Here is an 8016-nt window from a genome sequence, read left to right on the forward strand (position 1 = left end):
AATTGACTTCATGGGACCATTTCCGAAGTCTAATGGTAATGAATACATTCTGGTGGCAGTTGACTATGTTTCTAAATGGGTGGAGGCCCAAGCTCTTCCAACTAATGATGCAAGAACTATGGTGAAATTTTTGAAGGTGTTGAAGCGTTATGGAGTGCATCATCGTCTTGCTACCCCCTATCACCCGCAAATAAGTGGACAAGTAAAAGTCACAAACAGAATGCTTAAGAGGATCTTAACCAAATCCATGGAACAAGGAAAGCGGGATTGGTCAGAACGGTAAGATGACACACTTTGGGCTCATCGAACAGCGTACAAAACTCCAATAGGGACCACTCCCTATAACTTGGTGTATGGAAAATCATGTCATTTGCCGGTGGAATTAGAGCATAAAGCATATTTGGCAATCAAGGCAATGAATCTTGACTTGAGCAAATCGGGGGAGCAAAGAATGTTACATCTTACCGAGCTAGATGAATGGAGGTTGAAAGCATATGAGAATTCAAGGATATATAATGAAAGAATTTGGAAGTGGCATGACAAGCACATTAAGAATCTGAAAGAGTTCAAAGTAGGCGATCAGGTGTTACTATTCAATTATCGTCTACTGTTATTTCCAGGGAAGCTCAAGTTTAGATGGTTTGGCCCTTATACAGTAACTGAAGTTTCACGTCATGGAGCTATTGAGATTACCCATCCAGAGAAATTTACATTCAAGGTGAATGGACATAGGCTAAACCATATTATGGAGGAGAGGTTAGTAATGACGACAAGGAAGTATTTTTCCTTCTTAAGCCCCCGTGAGGTAAGACAAGGTACGTCAAACTTAGTGATGTAAAACAAGCGCTTCTTGGGAGGCAACCCAAGTGTTTACAGCTATCTTAGTTAGTAGTTTATTGTTTGCACGAATAAAGTGTTGATTGTTGGTGTCTTGATTTTTAGATGCTTTTGCTGTGATTTTATTGTGGGTTTAATTTCATCGTGAGTTTTTATGTGGATTTAGCGAAGTTTTAATCTCATTGTTTTTGGTGGTATAGTTTGCATAATAGGGCACGCTCTGAGTGTGTAAACATGTTTAGGAATATTTTGCAGAGCCTACAGAGTTTGTAAGGCATCCAGGGAAAACGTACAGGCGTGTGGAATTTCCACACGCCCGTGGATCTATATTGTGAGCTCATCCAGAGAAGACACAGGGGCGTAGACTCGCCCCTATGAGTGACCTCGTGACTTTTGCACTCCCGTGAGTAATTTCTGTACAGGCGTGTGTTTTCTAGCAGAGACTTAGCAACTTATCCCAAGAGTACACAGGGGTGTGGACTCGCCCCTGTGGGTGGACTTGTGAAAAACGGACGGGCGTGGGTAACTTCCGCTCGCCTGTTTGAAATTCTGCAGAAAAGCTCTCTCCATCCCGAGAAGGCACAGGGGCGTGCGGCTGTCCCTGTGAGTCGGGCGGACGAGCGTGGGTATTTTCCGCATGCCCATGTGGATGCATTTGCATTTAGAAAGGTTGAGTGTTTTCCTGAGAGCGCACACGGGTGTGCGTATGCCTGTGAGTTCCTCATGTGGAGGCGCACGGGCGTGGGTGATTTTCCCACGCCCGTGCGGATCTCTAGGAATCAGAAGGCTGCGTTCATGCTTGATAAATCATTTAAACCCTATTCATCAACAGACCTTCAAACACTTAGAAAACATTCTCTGACATTCTCCTGACCTCCCATTGTTGGTTTTTGAGTCGAATAATTGAGTATTTCTCCCGACCTCCGATTTTCTTTGATTCTATTCGATTTTCTTTGATTAAACTTGCTAATGTGCTTCAGTTTCTTGCTAGAATGATTATGCTTTGTTTTTGACGAGCTCTGGAAGTGAGATGGAGGTGCATTTGTGAAATTTTCCATGAGGGCCTTGCGGTTTTCCCGCCCTGTGAATACACACGGGCGCGTGTAATTTCCGCACGCCCGTGTGGATTCCTGTAATATTGAGTTATGAATGAATTTGATTGATTTATTTCCAATACATGTAGGTATGGCCCCCAAATCAAAGAAAACAGCTGGTAAACATCCTAGAAAGCCTACTCCTGAGCTGGAAAGCATGAAATTCACACTTCCCAAGCATTGAGCTTGATTTGAGCGACTAGCGAAGCTTATGTTTGGTCAAACACGAATCTTGGATGTAAACTCACTTAGGGAGGTGCAACAAGCACATGACATGGCTAATGAGGTCGAGGAGCTACTATTGGTGGGTAGTTGGTGCAAGCTATTGATTATTCGTAACCCTGCTATCCGCTTACTCACATTAGAGATGCTTGCCTCATTCGAGTTTAACCATTCCTATGCTCATTTCAATAGCGTCGGTGCCATTCAGTTCAGAGCTTTTGGGCAGCATCACAGTATGAGCGTCACGCAGTTCTCCGTTAGGTTTGGTTGATATGATGAGGAGTACACTGAGATGGAGGAGTATGAGGATCTCCCAATTGACATGACGGGAAGCTTATCCCCCCACGAGGCGTATAAAATACTATGTGGTAAAGGGAAGTATGAACCAGGAGTGTCTAAGGCCTCATGCCTTTCTCGACCTAGCTACAGATATCTCGACGCCATCCTAAGTAGGTCAGTGAACGATTGAGGCGATAGCACTTGAGTCTTATGCAAGGAGGAACTTCTATATTTATACTCCATGGTATTCGGGACACATTTTAGCGGATTATCTGAAGCATCAAGGACAGTATCCCAGGCTGGGTTTCATTTTCTCTGGCCCATACATTACTACACTCATCTTGGGGATGGGTCTATGAGACACAATAAGAGGGGCCGAGAAGATAATAATACTAGCACCCCTCGGGTTAGAGTCGATGAGATTGATGAGTATGGTCTGCAGGGTTCGAAAGGGGGTTTATGCTTTGGTTCTACCTGCTCCAGAGATAGCTGGGGGTAAGGGTGATGATGGTGTGGCTTCTTAGCCTACACCCGAGCCTCATCCAACACCGATAGTGACCGAGGTACCTCCGGTGGCAGAGGACCCACCCCTAGTACGCATGTTTTCACCATCTCGAGCCCATCATCACTTTGAGAGGCTCGAGAGTGCTATGGGGGTGATACCAACAGAGGTCGCTGAGGTACAAGCCGAGATTGCTGAGATTCAGGATGCGCAGGCCGCATAGTATACATAGTTCATGGCACATTTCGACACGTTACAGCAGATTTTAGAGGGAGACATCACCTTGTCATTTGTCTTATGGCCGAGGACTCCTTAGGCCCCTCCAGCATCACCATCACCACCTCCACAAGCACCCTTCGATCTAGCACCCACAACAGCGGAGGAGCCAAAGCGCGGCACATACACTTGATTTATTTGTATACTCAGAAAGGGCTTTCCTTCTGAGTTTATTTTCATTTTGTATTCTCGAGTTGTATTCATTGCCTTATCTTTTATATACTCGAGTTGTTTAGGTTTTATTGAGCTTCACTAAACTCCCTCGTGTATGTGTGCAGATGGTCTTGTCATCATGGGAATTGAGACTTTGTCATGGGCACGGCCAATGGTGCTTTGGTACTTGGCCGTGTGTGCTTCACAATCCATTGGAACATCACTCCCAAGGATTTAGCTCCATCAAATGCAACACTAGGAGTCAGGGGCAGTATTGTTTTGATTGCTTCTCCCACATTTGTTCTTGATTGATATACATTATGAGTGAGCTTGCATGTGTACATTGGGGACAATGTACAACTTAAGTGTGGGGACGGAGTTTCATAGTGCACACATCTCTTTTATATTAATTTTGATTGATATACATGCTCACATAGCCAATGCGGTTCACCATAGTTGCAATGATTACATTCTTGAGTTTAGGAGAATTTTTAACATTGAATGTCTTCATGCTCTAGTTTTTGCTTGAATTTGTAGGAATTTTTGCCCGATTGACACTTGTTGCACGACTCACTCTTTAAACTCTTTTGGAAACTCATGTTCAATGTTAAAGGGACTAGTTACTGTTGTATCTTTTATTATTTGTGAAAAAAATGGTGAAATGAAAAGAAAGAACAAATTAGTTTTATTGTTTATTTATTCTTGTTGGGTGGAAAGAGCTACCATCTATGAAGTATGAAGCTACTCTCATAAGTCGGATACTAGTTAAGCCCTAATGAGAGAAAGAGCTATCTCATAGGATGAGTGAAAGCTATTACTCCGGTAGAAAGAGCTACCACCTCGAAAGTGTGAAGGCCATTTTAGCGGCCGCATTGGAAAGGGCTACCTTAGAAGATGTGTGAAGCTACTACCATCTTTGAAATTTTGTTATTGTTTATTGATAAGTGCTTGTGTGATATTAATGCGAAGCATTCTTTCCTTATGTTGAGCATTACTCTTCTTGGGTTTTTACACTAATATGTGTGTTTTTATGTTACTTTTGTGCAGGTAGGGTTGTGAGGCCAAGTATGAAGAAAAGAAGCCAATGTGGATCATAATGCACCGATTTTGGAGAAAATCTTGCAAAGGTTCAAACGCGAAGACATAGGTCTGGTGCGAGATGCTAGAGTGTGTGCCAACCTTCTCATATTTGAATTAGCACAACCATTTGGAGGGGCACAAGGGTAGTCACACTCAAGCATTACGACTTATGCACATAGAACAAGATCTACACCAATTTGTCCGTCATTAAAGAAGCAAGTGATCCACGACGTGAACGTGTGCCCGTTTGCGTTACCCCGATGAAAGCATGGATTCGGGAAGCTATTCAGGCCGGATATTGTAGTAGAAAAATGCAGCAAAGTACTGTAGCAGCACTGTTCATAGCCGGCCGAGAAAACAGGAATTCAGAGAATCCACACAGGCGTGTGGAAATTATAGACGGTCGTGTGGAAATTCCACATGGGCATGTGAAAAATCCACAGGCCCGTGTGGTCGCCCGATTCTAACCCTATTTAAAGCCGATTCAGCCCTGATTTCAGCATTCTTTTCTCCATCTTTTCCCCAACTTGAGAGAGGGCTTCGGCTAGGGTTTTGAGGGGTATTAGGTAGGGTTTTGGAGAGGTTCTATGGCTCTGACATCATCATTCCTTAGGAAGAAGGTTGGTAGGGGAGCTTCTATCGAGGCGTATCCTATACCGGACGAGGGAATCCTTGGACGACGAGTAGAGGACTCTCCACAAGACCATCGACATGACCATCGAGGGGGTTTCTCTATGGATTCATTGCTTTTACATTCTATTTCTTTGATTTTACTTAGCTCTATGGAGAGCTAAATCCCAAGTGGGTACTTGGATATTTGTGAACCCTAGGATGTATATGTTTCATTGAATCTCTTTATTATGCTTTCAATTAATTGATGTTTATTATGAGTTCCACCTTGAATGCTTGATTGTATGAACATTTCCCCTAGAGTGACACTAGGGTTGAGAGTTCTCGTTGGTAACCTTGTGAGTGGGTGACACACCACGAGCGTTAGACAAAGCTAGATTGGAGAGGGTTGAGAGGGTGAGTCGAGAGGTATAGGAGCGTCCCCTTTCCCCTCTGACGTGATAGATTCTACCTCCGTTCCTCGAGTTCTTTGTAGCTATAATAGAGTGAATTATCTAAGGGATGAACTTCCGCTGGGGCTTAGTTGCACGTGCAACGGAGTGAAGCGTTGAGGTGATCTTAGTATCTAGGGCTTAATCGTGGTTAGGGACCTTCCACCTGGACCAAAGAGTTAGGTCTATAATTAGGAAGAGACTTATCACTTGGAATCCCTAGAGCTCATTGCAACTCTATGCGAGTGCGAGTTTGAGAGGTTATCTAATCTCTCCTTCGGGACATGTATAGAGTTAGGCATAGTTGACCTTAGATTTGGGACTATGTAATTATGGATTTTCATGACTCACCATTGCATTGATTAGGAAGCATAATAGAGGGTTCTTGCACTTGAAACAATTATCCTAGGTGGAGCATTATCCGAGTACACCATCTTTATCGATTGCCTTACGTCCTCCTTTACTCGTGCTCTCTTACTTGTTGCTTTTACTTTTGAGAATTGAATCATTGTCACACTTATCACTATTGATCTTTCACATAGCTAAGAAGCGAATTAAGTGTTTTTATTCCCTACTCCCTGTGGATTCGATACCCGCTCATCCGGGATTATTACTTCGACAAACCCGTGCACTTGCGGGATATACGCAAGGGGACCTTGTCAAAGTTTTTGGTACCGTTGCCGGGGAGTAGGTGTTTAGAGATACTTTGCACTTTGTTTTCTTAGCTATTTTACCATACATTTTATTTCATATCTTCTTATTCTATCATTGTTCTGATTTCTTTTTCTTTCTTTTTGGGTGCAGCTCCAGGTTATGACCCGAGAGAATCCCTCAATATTGATTGAAGGAGATCCTGAGCTTGAACGTACACTTAGAAGAAAAGGGAAAGAGCCTGTGCAAAAACAGTCTAATTTAGTTGATTTGGAAGTGGAAGGATCTGAAAACATGGCAGAATAGAATGAGCAATAGCAAATATTATCCGATTATGCCAGACCTTCAGTGTTGGTAACACAATCAAGTATTGTGCATCCCCCAATTATAGCTCAGAACTTTGAGTTGAAGCCGGCATTCATCCACATGTTGCAGCAATCCGCACAGTTCAACGGTTTGACTCATGAGGATCCAAACAGTCATATAGAGAATTTTCTCGAGGTGTGTGATATGCTGAAGATAAATAGAGTGACGGATGATGGCATCATGTTGAGAGCCTTCCCATTTTCCCTAAAGGGAAGAGCGAAGCAGTGGCTACACTCATTACCTAGAGCATCGATCACCACATGGGAGGAGATGGTAGAAGCTTTTCTTGCCCGTTATTTCCCTCCCAGAAAATCTACAAAGCTTAGGAATGAGATCTCATCCTTTGTTCAGTTGGAATTGGAGTCTCTACTTGAGACATGCGAAAGGTTAATGAACTCCTGAGAAAGTGCCCGCAACATGGATTTCCGGAGTGGATGATTGTTCAGACCTTTTACAATGGTTTGAACCTGAGTACAAGGCAACTCTTGGATGCGGCAGCAGGAGGTACCTTAGGTAGCAAGACCCCCAATGAGGCCCGTCAGTTAATTGAAGAAATGGGGTTAAACAGCTACCAATGGAATGCTAGGGAGAAGAAAAAGTGGCCGGTCTCCATGAAACAGATACGGTAACTTCATTGGCGGCTCAAGTGGAGAATTTGAGTAAGAAGTTAGATCTTGTAACTTTAAATAGAGTAGCGGCCATGACTAATTGCACCGGGTGTGGTGGAGGACATGCTCCCTCTGATTGCCCGATCTCTATCGCTGATGTTTCTACAGTGGAGAACATTTATTTTGTAGGTAATGGCATGAGACCTGATAAGTGCTTGAGTGAACATGTGTTCATGCATGTTTTACATACATTGAGCATCATATTTTATTCGGTTTATGCCTCATTTTGTGTATTGGGTGTTCTTTTATGCATATAGGTTGTGAAGGCATTAGGATTTCAAAAGGGAGCGAAGATAGGCTATCATGGCATAATATTGGGAGTTCCTGTACAAATCAAGTTGGAAGACACAAGAGGAGTTCGTGTATGAGGAGATGTGTGCCAACTTCCATAGTTTTGCAAGCCAAGTTATTAATGGAAGGGGCACAAAAGGCAGCCATGTCTCCACATTCCTCCTTTTTTGTAAAGATTTCAAGACCTTTCAAGGCGCATTGATGAAGGAAAAGCCGTATAGCCTACCATATGATCGTGTGCCCGATCGTGTGGCCTTAAGAGGAGATTGTTTATCATCGCGTTTGTGGAAATCACTCGTAGCAAAAAGTGATGTAGCGAAATTCATGCTCACGCGCCCAGCGAAATTCCAGCGACCGCGTGGAAATTCCTGCAGCCCACGCGGGCGCGTGGAAAATCCACGAGGGCGCGTGGGGGCACGTGACAGACGCGTTGTGAGGCTATAAATACACCTTTTGGCCGATTCTAAAGGGACTTTTTGCGGAGCTTTGAGCATAGACATTAGAGAGAGGCGGCTAGGGGTTTGAGGAGAAGGTCT

The 8016-nt window shown here is 43.6% G+C and overlaps 1 non-coding gene across 1 annotated transcript; it reads right to left on the minus strand.

Annotated features, from left to right (window-relative positions):
* Positions 1-6839: 6839 nt before the first annotated feature.
* LOC120253551 lies at positions 6840-6945 on the minus strand. Its single transcript, XR_005534313.1, has one exon. It is a non-coding gene; the product is annotated as a small nucleolar RNA R71 (small nucleolar RNA).
* Positions 6946-8016: the final 1071 nt, after the last annotated feature.

Source organism: Dioscorea cayenensis, unplaced genomic scaffold, assembly GCF_009730915.1.
Source record: "Dioscorea cayenensis subsp. rotundata cultivar TDr96_F1 unplaced genomic scaffold, TDr96_F1_v2_PseudoChromosome.rev07_lg8_w22 25.fasta BLBR01000114.1, whole genome shotgun sequence".
Classification (NCBI taxonomy): domain Eukaryota; kingdom Viridiplantae; phylum Streptophyta; class Magnoliopsida; order Dioscoreales; family Dioscoreaceae; genus Dioscorea; species Dioscorea cayenensis.